Source organism: Diplotaxodon limnothrissa, linkage group LG6, assembly GCF_057381915.1.
Source record: "Diplotaxodon limnothrissa isolate DT_005_m linkage group LG6, D_limnothrissa_male_GT1.1, whole genome shotgun sequence".
Lineage (NCBI taxonomy): Eukaryota > Metazoa > Chordata > Actinopteri > Cichliformes > Cichlidae > Diplotaxodon > Diplotaxodon limnothrissa.
Window position 1 is genome coordinate 23646933 of NC_140601.1, and position 13094 is coordinate 23660026.

Genomic DNA, 13094 nt, shown 5'->3' on the forward strand with positions numbered 1-13094 from the left:
TCACTGTTTTAGCTTGGACGGGAGGCTGAAGGGTTTAACCCCTCATACCCCTTATTTGGAGGGATGAGCACAGATGAATGTGTTGTGCATCTCAGACTGAGAAGAGCCTGTAGCAGAACATTTTGCAGATAATAAATGGCTCATAGCAGAGAGATGGCAAGTCAGAGTTGTTACCGCTCTCCCTCAGTGGAGGATGAGGGGCTGATGTCATTGCTGCAGACAGAATTGGTCGGGAACTGTTCTCATCTTCTGAGGGGGGGAGCGGGTTTAAACCTTTTGCTAAGGAAAGAGTAACAGGAGCAACAATAGCTGAAGGAGTTTGATGGGAGAAAACAGAACTAATGACACTCCATAGGGCTTTTCCAATATCCTACGTACACTTAACTGAAACAGAGCCGTAAGAAGAGTACGCTGTGGAGGACACCTCTGCCCAGAGGTAAAAAAAAATAAAAGTTAAGAGCAGAAGAGGGAGGACAATAAGGGAGCTGGGGTTTTCTTGACCTGGTCAGAGGTTTAGTCCCAGTGATATCAAATCACAGCTACGGTTACAGGAAGTGATTAGAGGAGGGATCCAACCATTTACCTGGGTCGTGTTTCAAAGTAGTTTTTTTTTTTTAAATCAGCTAATTAGTTCAAGATTGATCTTCAGACTACATTTATGAGATTCAATGCTTTATGGAAAAATACACGCTCACTCTTACACCCTACAGCCAATTCAGAATCGGTGATTAACCCAACAGGCATGTGTTTGAACTGTGGGAGGAAGCCATGCAGGTGCAAGGTGCAGGGAGAACATGCAGACTCCACACAGAAAGACTCCCGGTGGATTCAAATCCAGGATTTTATTATATAATATTATATAATAATAATTATATTTCATTAAATCTCAACAAGCCGTTTGCTAAAGCAGGGATGTTAAAGTCATTTTACATAAAGGGCCACATAAAGTTTAAGTGGGCCAAACGAGTGAAGCTCTCTCTTTCTGTCAGTGTAAAGAAGTTTAACATTAAATCCCTCAGATAAGAAAAAGTTTCAAGTTGCAGTTTCAACAGCTCATCTCACTTTTTCTACACAATAAAGAAATGTGCCTGTAGTAAATCAAAGACATCTGTCAGCCTGATTCATTCAGCTTAAATTGTAAAAACCAGAAAAAGATCTGGTAGCTCATCGCCCAGACCATCCTGTAATTATGAAACAGGACGTTTATTTTAATTCACAAAAAATCTTTCTTTTTCTTTCATGTTTCTTACTGTGGAATCATTGCAAAACAACACAAAACAGGAATTTCTATTGTAGAAAATGAAAACAGAAACTATCTTTTACATAATTACTTGGGTGTAGTGTGAATGGCCACGGGGGAGGGCTTTTTTTGGTAGCAAATACTGTAAAACTTGTGAAAATACAGATGCAAGCCCATGAAGTCCTCCTTCACATTTTTCCAAAACCATCAGTGGGCCAGATTGGAGTCCTCGCCAGGCCGATTCTGGCCCTCGGGCTTTATATTTCACATCGCTGCTCTAAAGTGAAACAAACCCTAACCAAAGCGCTTGAGGCGTGTATTATAAAACTAATTCTTTCAACAAATGTTTTTTTCAATGGTTTTTAAAAACACCATCACTTTTGTTCTGTTTGATAGACTTTCAGAAAATCTGATTTCATGAATTGAGGAACTGGCCCTTTAAAACTCCTGATGACTACTGTTCCTCCAAATTTATTTGTCATCCTCTCTGACAATCTTCTAACATTTCTTTTCCGCCACGTTTCTCATTCTCAACCCTTATTTTCCATCTTTGTTACAAGAGGAAGAGACAAGCACATTATAAATCATATGTTCCTCTCCCTTTTTTTCCACCTGTACTTGTTACCCTATTTTTTTAAGCTCGGTTCAACTTCCCTTCAGCTCACTGCTGTTCGGTGTTTGGCCCGATCAGAGGGGAGCTGAAGAGGGAGGTGGGGGGTTGATAAAGGGGAAGAATGTGGCCATTGTGCTTTCCCGGTATGTGTGTATTTGCGACAAACAGAAAGAAAGAAAGGGAGAGAGAGGAGAGCAAGGCTGATCAGATCTTGTTACAGGTGTTTCATAAACAACACAATAGCACTAACAGGTTTCCTTCTGCCTCTCCGCTGCACTCATTACTCTGCAGCTCTAGATCTCTGCCTATGTGCTGGTGGATTAGGCTTACGGTTTTGTCGCGTACACACCACACTGAATCTGTGCTTCCCCATCATGAGCATAAGATGATCATGTGACAGACATGTGACATGATCATGGTGCACGCTTGTGTCTGTGTGAGTGTGCAGTTTATGCTGTTTCTCTTCCTTATGCTTGAGGTTTGCTGAATAATAAAGTCCAATCGGTTTCTTGCTTTAAAAAAAACTGATATGTTAATTAAATAAAAGATCTCTTCCTGTTGCCTTCTGGTTTAAGAAATCTGTCTTTTCTTCCTGAAACTAGACAGGGCCAAAACACAGCAAAAATAAATTCAAACTAGGACAAACATCGAGATATAAATGTATGTCTTAGATGACGTCTGCTTCTGTGCTTTCCACTTGTGGAATGTGATACAGCGAGTTGAGAGATAAGCGCCACTCGGAAAAATGGTTCACCTATTGAACTTGGTTACACAATCAGTAACGAAGCCACAGCTACTGTCCGAGACGGCAACACAGACAAACGCAAAGCCCCGATTGAATAACCCCTTCCATATGCTAACCATTCAACTGGTTTCTATTTTTGGCTTCGGTTTTTACATCAGAATGTCTAAAGAAGCCACGTGTCACCACTTCATCAGGTCTGACCAGCACTTCAACACACACACACACCTTTGAAACACCTTACAGGTCCAGGTATTTACAGTATTCACACGGAAGCTGGCCATCTGTACACAAACATTTCGTCTTGTTTCCATCACTTCAGAAGGCAGCAAACTGACTTATGCTTATTTCCTGAAGACATACCCTCATGCTAACCTTAAACTGGCTCTAACCTGAACCCAAACCTGAACTGAGGTCACTGAAGTTAACTGAAACTAAGCTAAAGAGTAAACTAGTGAGAAAAAGAACAATTCAATTAACTGAGATAAAATAAACTTCTGACAAATAAAACAAACGTACATGGTAGTTGTCTTTAGTTTTTGTCAGTTTGGTCAAATTTGCTCAGATAGTAAACGCGAGGTCTGTGCAAATGTTTACCGAGACTGGATGTCTACAAGGCTGTGAGTGACAGTGGTGTGTTTGTATTGTAGAAGCTAATCTGATCTAATCCCTGACAACGACCTCCAATATTATAGAGAAAAATAATACTGAAAAAAGCAAAAACCAGACGCTCTCATTGGATCTCAGAGAGTGAGCAGAGTCTAGCCTGGTTAGTACTTTGGCTGTAAGCTTCGTGTGGGACTATGGTGCAGTGGTTAGCACTGTTCCAGGTTTGAACCCCAGCTTATCTACCCCACATGGACGTGAAGTAGATGTAGACAAGTGTAGACAAGTAGATAAGTGTATAGAATAAAGTACAGTATGGATGTATGGTTAAAATGTGACTTCTAGTCTAAAAGCACTTTAATAATCTAACTTAAAATTTTCCACCCCAAAAAAATGATGAAGGAATAACTTGGTCAACCGGCCCCATACTGCATGCCAAACTGGTTACCAGGAAACAGAAACTAAAGTTAACTTCAATGCAAGTACAACTTAAATTACTGTAAACTGGCATATGACTTACTGTCATTTTTACACTCTGATTTCCTTTCAACTGACATTTAAAAGTCACACATAGTATATTATTGTACTTTGAATGCTTGCTTGAATGAGCTTTAGCATAAATAAGATTTGAGGCATCACTTACTGCATTTCCTTATGTGGAGAAACACGTGAATATTTCCAGAAACTACAGCTGGACAAATGACAGCTTGGCAAATTTGAGCGGATACCCTCTGTGTCAGTGAGACAGTTGTTCTTGAAAAGATCAGCTGGATGTAAACTGTCACACACACACAAAAACACACAGACACACGGGTACACACACGCACACACTACTCTGCTTTCATATGCACACATATATACTCGAGCAGCTAAGTCTCGTTTGCACAACAACAGGACACCCAAGGCTAACTGGCGCCCTGCTCGACCAGTTTCTGAAACCCACACACACACACAGAAGATGACAAGACAAGAACACATAGAACACACACACACACACACACACACACACACACACACACACACACACAAATAAACATTCAGTACTCGCTCCGTAACCTTGCAGTGAAGGTTACAGCAGTCAGTTGGGTCAATGTGAACACTGGACCAGCTGAAGAAATGTCCTTCCAGATTACCCACTGTGTGAGTGTGTGTGCATGTGTGTGTCTGTGTGTGAGTGTGTGCTGTTAAACCTCCAGGTGAGAAAACACACCATTGCTCTCAGCTACATTTACAACATAACTGTTCAGACTGAAATGAGAGAGAATTTCTGAAAAAGAAAAAAAAGAAAAAAAAAAAGGGGGGGGGGGGGGGTGCACACACGATGAGTTCCCAGCCAACCTGTAGGATGATGGGACGTGTAGTCACGGCGTCGGCGTCAAAAGGCAACGATCCGGCTTGTCACTTTCTCATCTTCCCCTCCTGCCTTCTATCTTCCTTTGTACAGACAGTCAGGTTCTCTCCGGCTCCGTGTTCGCTGTCAGGGCACTTCCTGTCTTCAATGACAAGTCCCCCAAAGCACAATGAGAAGAGATCTCAGACACTTCTGTCAAACACACTGCACACACACACACTGCACACACACACACACACACAGAGGAGAGGACGACTCAAAGTTTCTCTTCTCCTTTTGGTGTTTTTTTGGATTCTGACTCAGATCCTCTCTGTTTGTCCTCTCCTCTGCTCCAGTCACGACAGCGCTCGTAGACGTAACAGCGGGAGACGGGAGAAGGAGGCCGGTGCACAAGGTCTCGAAGTGGAGGAGAGAACAGGAGGTGACAGAGTTGAAGGAAAGCATTAGAGAGAGAGAGGGAGGGAAAGAGGGAGGGAGCGAGGGAGGCCACTGGTAATTAGTGAGTCTGTACCTGACTCTCACTGACATAAGCCCCACATTCCTCAGAAGCGAGAAGGGGGGAGAGATGAGGAGGGAGAGAGGAAAAGGGGAAAAAGTTTGGAACACACACTAATCATCCCAGGACACACATCAGAGAGGACCCTCTTCATCCCAACATACACACAACCACACACACACACACACACAAATCTGTCTTCCTTACAGCACAGCATAACTGTCACGGCGCTCAAGTCAAGCCTGCATGATGTTCAGCGAAGGTGCTGCCGCTCCTGAAGCTTCGCCGTCTGTCACCTAAACGCTCCACACACCTGCTTTTAGTCCCCTTTCTTTCTTCTACCTCTCTCTCAGCTCGTCTTTCCCTTTCTGTTTCTCTCTTTCGCTATGTGTATGGTGTACACACTGCCAGCTCCTAAAACTCACCAAACCAGAATCTGACCCCCAGCACACCTCCTCCCTGCCTCCTCCTTCCTATCATTCCGGATAGGAAACGCTATCCTCCTGTGGCCCTGTCCAATCCAAGTGTGTGTGTGTGTGTGTTTGAGTGAGTTAGTGCGATCAGCCAGACCTGAGAGAGGAGATTCAGCAGCAATCCTCTAAAGGAGTTTCCTGCACACCTACCACATGATCGCTCTCATCCACCGCTTGCTTATTAGTGATGATCACACACGCTCATTCACAAATACACACATACACCCCTGAGGTCACGATGACATGCTGTCTTTACACTGTAGTGTTCACCTCTCTGACGTGCGTGCTGCAGATCCCTCTGTAATGACACCTTTGTGTAATAACAACCCACTCGGGCACTCTCTCAGGTTTCTTGTGTTTGAATTGTCAGCATGAGCGTGACAAAAAGCATGACTGACAGCTGAAAGGGAAATCCAAACCTTTAAATGTCCAATATAAACAGTTTCTCACTTCTGTTAAGGAGGGTTATGCCGTAAAGCTGAACAGAAAGTAAAAACTGTTTTTTCTTTCTACTCCTTCACACAGTCCTTCCTCGTCTCATGCACTTTATCCTCTTTTCTGATCTTTTCAGAAAATGTCATACTTGTTTGATCATGTTATTGAGGTTCAGCAACCCTCAGTCACAGTATTCACTTCTCATTCAAGACTGCGTAAAGTGTATTCCTGTATCTCTGTGTGTGTGTGTGTGTGTGCGCGCGTGTGTGTTGGTTACCCTACCTGAATTCCTTGGAGAGTTTGGCGTAGGCGGGACCAAGCGCTTCCTTCTTCCTGATCTCAGGTACGTGGCGAGCGCGACGTCTTTGTGACAGCCAGTTGTCATGGAGACAAGGAGAGAGCGCTGTGCTGAACAGGAGTGTCCGCGGTCAGCCAACCAGCAGACTGAGGACAGAAGAGAGAAGTGAGGACGCTGGATTTCTGTTTAGTGTAACAACACACACACACAGAAACACACACACACAAACAGTAGGGAACTTGCGAGCATGTGTGTGTGTGTGTGAGTGTGTATAGGAAACTGAGATTGAGTCAGATGTGCTCACACAGAGAAATAACGTTTCAACACAGCGGCTGAACTCTAGCAGGGAGGCGGCCGGGCCGTTGATTAAGTTGCTCAATACTTTTTGACTTTAATGCTTACTTAACAGATTTCACACAATCCTTAAAAAAACTGCAAATACAAAAGCATATACACGGCAATAAGTCAGGCTTCTGTAACTGCAGCAGGCTGTGCAGTTCACCCCAAGTAATCTAAATACATCACGATACAGGTTTCACGGCTGATTGTTTCCTACTCTACTAACATAAGAGGAAGCGGTGAAGAAGCACAGATTAAACAAGTTTTAGCCACCATTGCCCGATTCTAGAGTAAAAGTAGATAAAACCCACCTACACCCTGGAACAGGGTTGCACCAGCCAAGCGTAAGCCTAGTCTTAACTACACCCAGTCCCAGTGATTCACATTAATTGCTGGGGTGGATTTTTAATGATTTTCTGGTGTCTCACTAACTTATAATTTTGGCTTTTGCAAGCAAATAAAATGGAATAAAAGAAGAGGTGATTTCACCACTTCAACACTGGAAAAGCAAAATTACTAAAGCTGTGCAAGAACGCACAGGTGCAGAGTCTAGTTTGGTAAGAAGAAGAAACAACTCGGAAATCTGTTCAGAAAACAGTGGAAGGAAAAAGTGGAAAGATGTTCAGCTGCCGTGTTGAGGTCCAGTCGCAGCTCTTCAGTAGCTCTTTCCTTAGAGAATCGAAACAGCTCCCCAGTGCTGTATCTGTCCATCCCTCACAGCTCTCTACTCTCTAAAAGTCTTATTGTGGAGTCGGTGTCATAAAAAAGCTGATATTTTAACTTCACGTGTGCTCCTCTGCAGGTTCACGATTCACACCACGCCCAGAAGAACGCATAATCCTATATTGGACAACAGGCAAAACTCTTATGTCAGACTTAAGATGCTAAGATAAAACTGATTACGCTTAAGACCTGTTGTAAGCTCTGCTGTTACGACCAGCCCGCTGTGCCTGAAGTTTGGTGGTTTAAAAAAAGTAAAATAAATGGGCAGACGCAAGTTCATCGTAATGCTTTGTGGAAAAGGCACCCACACACGAGCGCACATTTTGTATATTCTTTGCATCTTTCTGCCTTTGGTCCGGTCCTTATTTATTCTCAGTCAGAATGTGATCAGGTGACTGACTCTGCCATTTTAGGATCTTTCACCTATTTATTCTTTAAAGCTTTAGTAATGTGCTGGGCGTCTGCCAGTAGAGAATCAATCGAACAATCAATGCCAGAGTACCTGTTCGACTGGTGACCTGCTTGTGTTTTTTCTCTGCATATTTGGATAAAGGCTGATCTTTGTTTCGTCGTTCCACAGACATTTGCCCCACATCTTTACCCGTTTCTTGTTTTGCAAATTCCAACCTGCCTAATAACCTGCTTATAGGGCTTACCTGGGGTTTGTGTCTCGTGATGAATCATCTGACCTTTCTTGCCTACGTACCAGGAAGCATTCTTGACTTATTTTGCTGTCTCAATATATTTAGAGGGTTTTTTTCCCCACCATCACGTAAAATTATTTTTCCAGTCATCCACACTGACTGGAGTTCCTCAGGCTTTAATATAATATGACTTTGATAAAGCTTAGAATTTAAGGTAGCATCTGTAATTTCACATGCGAAGACCAAAAAAAGCCCAAATATTTATGGTCTGTGTCGTATAAGGCATGCATATCCGGGGAGTGGGGTGGGGGGGGAATTTCCATAATTTTATTATCCAGCAAATCGCTTTTACTCGTTTCCTAAATAAACCTGTGTTTTTTCCAACCACAACCATTTTCTTTACAGGGTGAACATCCGCCTGCACAGACTTGCTTTAGTTAAGTGTTACGTCACAGTGAGTGGAAGATCATAGCTGCTTTTGAGTACCATTATTGATGTGTGTTGATACAGGACAGGCTTTTGAAAGTTATAAATCCCCACTGACAATATAATAACTCTGACACGAGATGAACGAGTTTATGGTTTAAAGACCATCAGCTTTTGAAAGACCAGACTTTATGAGGTGGATAAAGTTTCACCGGCATGGTCTGTGCACGTGAGGTGAAAATTAAAACATTAAAATATATTTGTTGCATGTAGTTTGTTCTGTAAAAATCAGTCTGGTATGTAGGACTACAATAATTATTCATTTCAGATAAATATGTAAAATGTGTTTTGTTTATGGCTTGTGCACACTCTGTCAGTCAATTTTCATACACAAATCATGCTGTTTACGCCAGAAATAGATCAAAGTGCTCCAACAGAAGTTTTAAAAAGTCATTATGAGGACTGAAGTCTTACTGCGTGACACTGATCCGGCCTCCTATAGCAATGCTTTCTGTGACGGGGAGGAAATCATTACCGATGGATGTCATTTTCACAGATAAAGGCAGTTCTATTGAGTGCAAGGGTTGGCATTGTTTAAAAGTTTACAGTGCTCATATCATGTTTAACGGTTGGAGGCTTCCAATAAAGAGTAGTCGTTCATAGGTCACGGGGAGATAAAAGTGTGATCATATACAGTTCACTGTGTCAAAGGAGGGAGGGCGGCTTAAACTGAGAAAGCTCCATTTGGCTTTTTCCCATTTAAAATGGCATAAAACACAACATGAAGCTGATTACAGTATAAGTTAAGCTGAAAAATCTGTTAAACATACATTTTCTTGTTTACAAAAGGAAAGAAAAGGAAATCCTTTAAGTGGCATCTGTAAACAAACCAGAGTTGAAGGATAATCGAGGTTAATTACCACCTGAACTATTTCCGTATTTAAGGTTATGCTTTATAGCTTCTCCTCACTTAACAAGACAGATTACGACAAAAAAAATAGGAAAACAAATGAGAAGAGTCGTTATTTTAACGAAGTCTCACACTCACTGGTCACTTTATTAGGTACACCTTACTAGTGCTTGGTTGGACCCCCGTTTTTGCCTTCAGAGCTTCCTTAACTCTTCATGGCACAGACTCGACATTCCTCAAATTTTAGTCCATACTGACATGATAGCATCACAGTTACTGCAGATTTTTTGGCTGCACATCCATCATGTGAATCACTCATGTCATCACAGCCCAAATGTGCACTGTTGATTTGGGATCTGGTGACTATGAAGGCCATCTGAGTACAATGAACTCACTGTCGCGTCCAAGAAACCACGTTAATGATCTGCGCTTTGTGACATGGAGTGTTCATGGTCAGCAACAATACTCAGGCAGGGTGTGGTGTTTAAATGGGGCACAGAATACCCCCCCACACACACACACACACACACACACACACACACACAGACACACACACAGACACTATTACACTAACACCAGACCCCTGAACCATTCACAGAAGGTTGGACGGACCCATGGTTTAATGCTGTTTACGCAAATTTCTAACCGTGCTATTCAAATGTTGCAGCAGAAATCGACACTCATCATACTAGGCAATGTTTTTGCAATCTTCTATTGTCCAGTTTCAGTGAGCCTGTGTGATTTGTAGCCTCAGTTTTCTGTTCAGTATTCTGCTGTTGTATCCCATCGTCTGTCTTCAGAGATGACCATCTGCCTTAGCTGTAACGAGTTTAATCGTTTAAACAAATTTAAACAATGCCAACTCTTGCACTCAATAGAACTGCCTTTATCTGTGAAAATGACATCCATCGGTAATGATTTCCTCCCCGTCACAGAAAGCATTGATATAGGAGGCCAAAGTCAGGAGGCCAAATGTTAAATCTCCCCACTCTCCTCCAACATTTGACATCAATAAAGCATTTTCACCCATAGACTGCCGCTTGACCAGCCCGAACGTCTCTGTAAACACTAGAGATGCTTGTGTGGGAAAATCCCAGCAGGTCAGCAGTTCCTGAAATACTCAGAACGGCTTGTCAGGCAACAACCAAAGTCAACAACCAAAGTCACCTGAATCACCTTTCTTCCCCATTCTGATGTCCAGTTTGAACTTCAGCGAGTCCTCTCGGCCATGTCTACATGCATTTAGTTTCTGCAATGTGATTGGCTGATTAGATATTTGTGTTAACAAGCAGCTGAACAGGTGCACCTAACAAACTGGCTGGCGAGTAGTCATTTCAGCAGATTATTTTTGGCACTTTAAGTTATTTAAGAAAACTAGAAAAAGAGAACACCTCAAAATCCTGCACCCTTCATTAAACTTGTAATTTACAGGCACAGAGACTTGCACATGTGCACACAAGAAAGCACACACTCCCCATAATAAAAACCTCAGACCATGCCCTCGTTCCTACTTAATAGAAAGAGAGATCTGAGACACTGAGAAGAAGCTTCCAGCTCTCCTGATACTCTTATGACGCCTCACAATGGCGCACAAAGGGATGAGGCAGTTTAGTTATTCACCCCCAACAAAGTGGGTCCAATCAAGTTGTCACGCACACAACAAGGAGAACGGAGAAAGGTGGAAAACTTGGATCATGTTACTAATGTGAACTGGATTTACGAAGTCTATCAAAAGACCGTAAGTGCTGCGACTGCAGTTCGCGTCTCTCTTCAAGACCATAATTCTAGTTAACAGATTTTGACGCAAAGACTTTGTTTTAAAGTCAGGTAAGTGCGATAAGAGTTAGATTTGAACAAGCTTCCAGGAAATTAATCTAAGCCAGTGTAATGTTGCCTGAAGCTATATAAACACTAATATGCACAAATATCCTTGAAAAATGTGTCAAGTGTTTAGCAGTGGGTAAAACTAAAAAGCTCTCCTTCAAATATTACTGCCTGCATCGTGGGGTAGTTAAACAAGAACTAACAAGGAAGCATTATGATGGGAAGCAACAGCATCAGACCTGGAACCACTTGTGTGCACATTTTATTTACACAATGTGTGAATGTGTGCGCAGCTACAAAGCGTATCTCTGACGTCTCATAAGTATGTGAAAGCCAATAAATGCATAATGGTAGGTATTGTGTGTGCAGGGAGATAGTAGAGATCGGGTAAAAACAACTTGCTCTCCCTTATTGTGTTTGATGCTGAAGAACAGTGAATGAGACAAGCAGCCGTCACAACTGTACACCAGGCGTGGGCAGCATTGTTTCTGAGGCTGACACGGGCTCAGCAGAGTTCATCGTGAACTGAAGCTGCTAAATGTGGTTCATGTTTCTGCAAGAAGCTGAAACAAGAGCTGGACTCGACACATGAAGAGACAGCTGAAATGTCTTCCATTGTTTGTCTCATAGTATAACTACCAAGCTCTACAGCTTTTATATTTTTTCAGAGGTTTAGTTTTTCTTTTATGACATCGGAGCCATAACTTGTGTGCTACAGACTGTATATAAAATATTGACATAAACACAGAGATGTGCAGTCCGGTTTTGGTGTCTTGGAGGCCGATTTAATGAACCAGCCGTAGAACAGATTGAGATACCAAAGGACCGTTTCAGATGATCACAGCTTAAAGTGCAACCTTCCTTTTAATTCTTTTTAAGCCTGATGTGGAGGATCGTTTTTAAAAAATGAACATCATGTTGTCTTCAATAAGACTTGAACTCGGCAGTTGAGTCCATTAGCATATCAGTGAAATGTCTGCTGCCGCATTAGTGCGAAATGTGTCTTTTTCTAAGCTTTTATACAGTTTGACTTCTTTTTCCAACCAGAAGAGTTACCTCAAACTGATTCTGTCTGGCCTCTATTTTCAGACCCTGAAGCCATGCTCATCCTTTTTATATTTTAAAAAAATAATAAAACAAGAAACAGAATAACTTGAAAAAGCTACTTTTTTCAGAACTTAATCCAGAAAGGTAAACTTTCGTGGTTATGGCTTACAGCTCGTGAAAAATCAGCTATAATTCTGAAGATCAATCAAAAAGGTTTCAACAGAAATGTCAGAATAATGAAAATTCAGTACAAGGTTTGAGCTCCTTTCTGTAAGTGTCTCCATCGATGCAGCGTGGCAGCGTGGCACTTCGGCTGAGGCGTTACTGAAGTCCAGGTTGTTTCATAGTGGCCTTCAGCTGGTCTGTGATTATTCGGTCAGGTGTTTCTCATCTCTCTCTTGACAATACCTCGTAGATTCTCTGAGTTCCGATCAGGAGAGTTGGCACAGCATCAGCATGTTCAGCAAATCATTTGTAGTAGGTTTTGGCTCAGTGGGCAGGTACTAAGTCCTCTTGGAAAAGGAAGTCTGCATCTCCATAAACCCAGTCATCAGAGGGAAGCATGAAGTGCTCTTAAATCTGTGTTGACTTTGGACTTGATACAGTGGACATACCACCAACAACAGCAGCAGATGACATGGAAACCCAAACCATCACAGAGAACGCAAACTTCACCCTGGTCTTCTAAAACCTTGTATTTTGTGCCTCTGCACTCTTCCTCCAGGATCTAGATTTAATTTCTATTCATGGTAAATGGCCTGCATTTGTATAGCGCTTTACTCAGTCCCTAAGGACCCCAAAGCGCTTTACACTACATTCACACACACATTCACACACTGGCAATGGCAAGCTACATTGTAGCCACAGCTGCCCTGGGGCGCACTGACAGAGGCTCATAGTTTTATTTTTCACAGTTTAACAGGACTT

The 13094-nt window shown here is 42.3% G+C and overlaps 1 protein-coding gene across 1 annotated transcript in view; it reads right to left on the minus strand.

Moving 5' to 3' along the window:
* The window catches only part of rbm47 (RNA binding motif protein 47), a 35321-nt gene extending 28848 nt beyond the window's left edge, over positions 1 to 6473 (minus strand). Inside the window, exons 1-2 of the mRNA XM_085355960.1 lie at positions 6239 to 6473; positions 4540 to 4694 (exon numbers count right to left, since the gene is read on the minus strand). The gene's annotated coding sequence lies outside the window, so the exon portion shown is untranslated. The remainder of the gene's footprint in view (positions 1 to 4539; positions 4695 to 6238) is intronic.
* Between the last annotated feature and the right edge of the window lie 6621 nt (positions 6474 to 13094).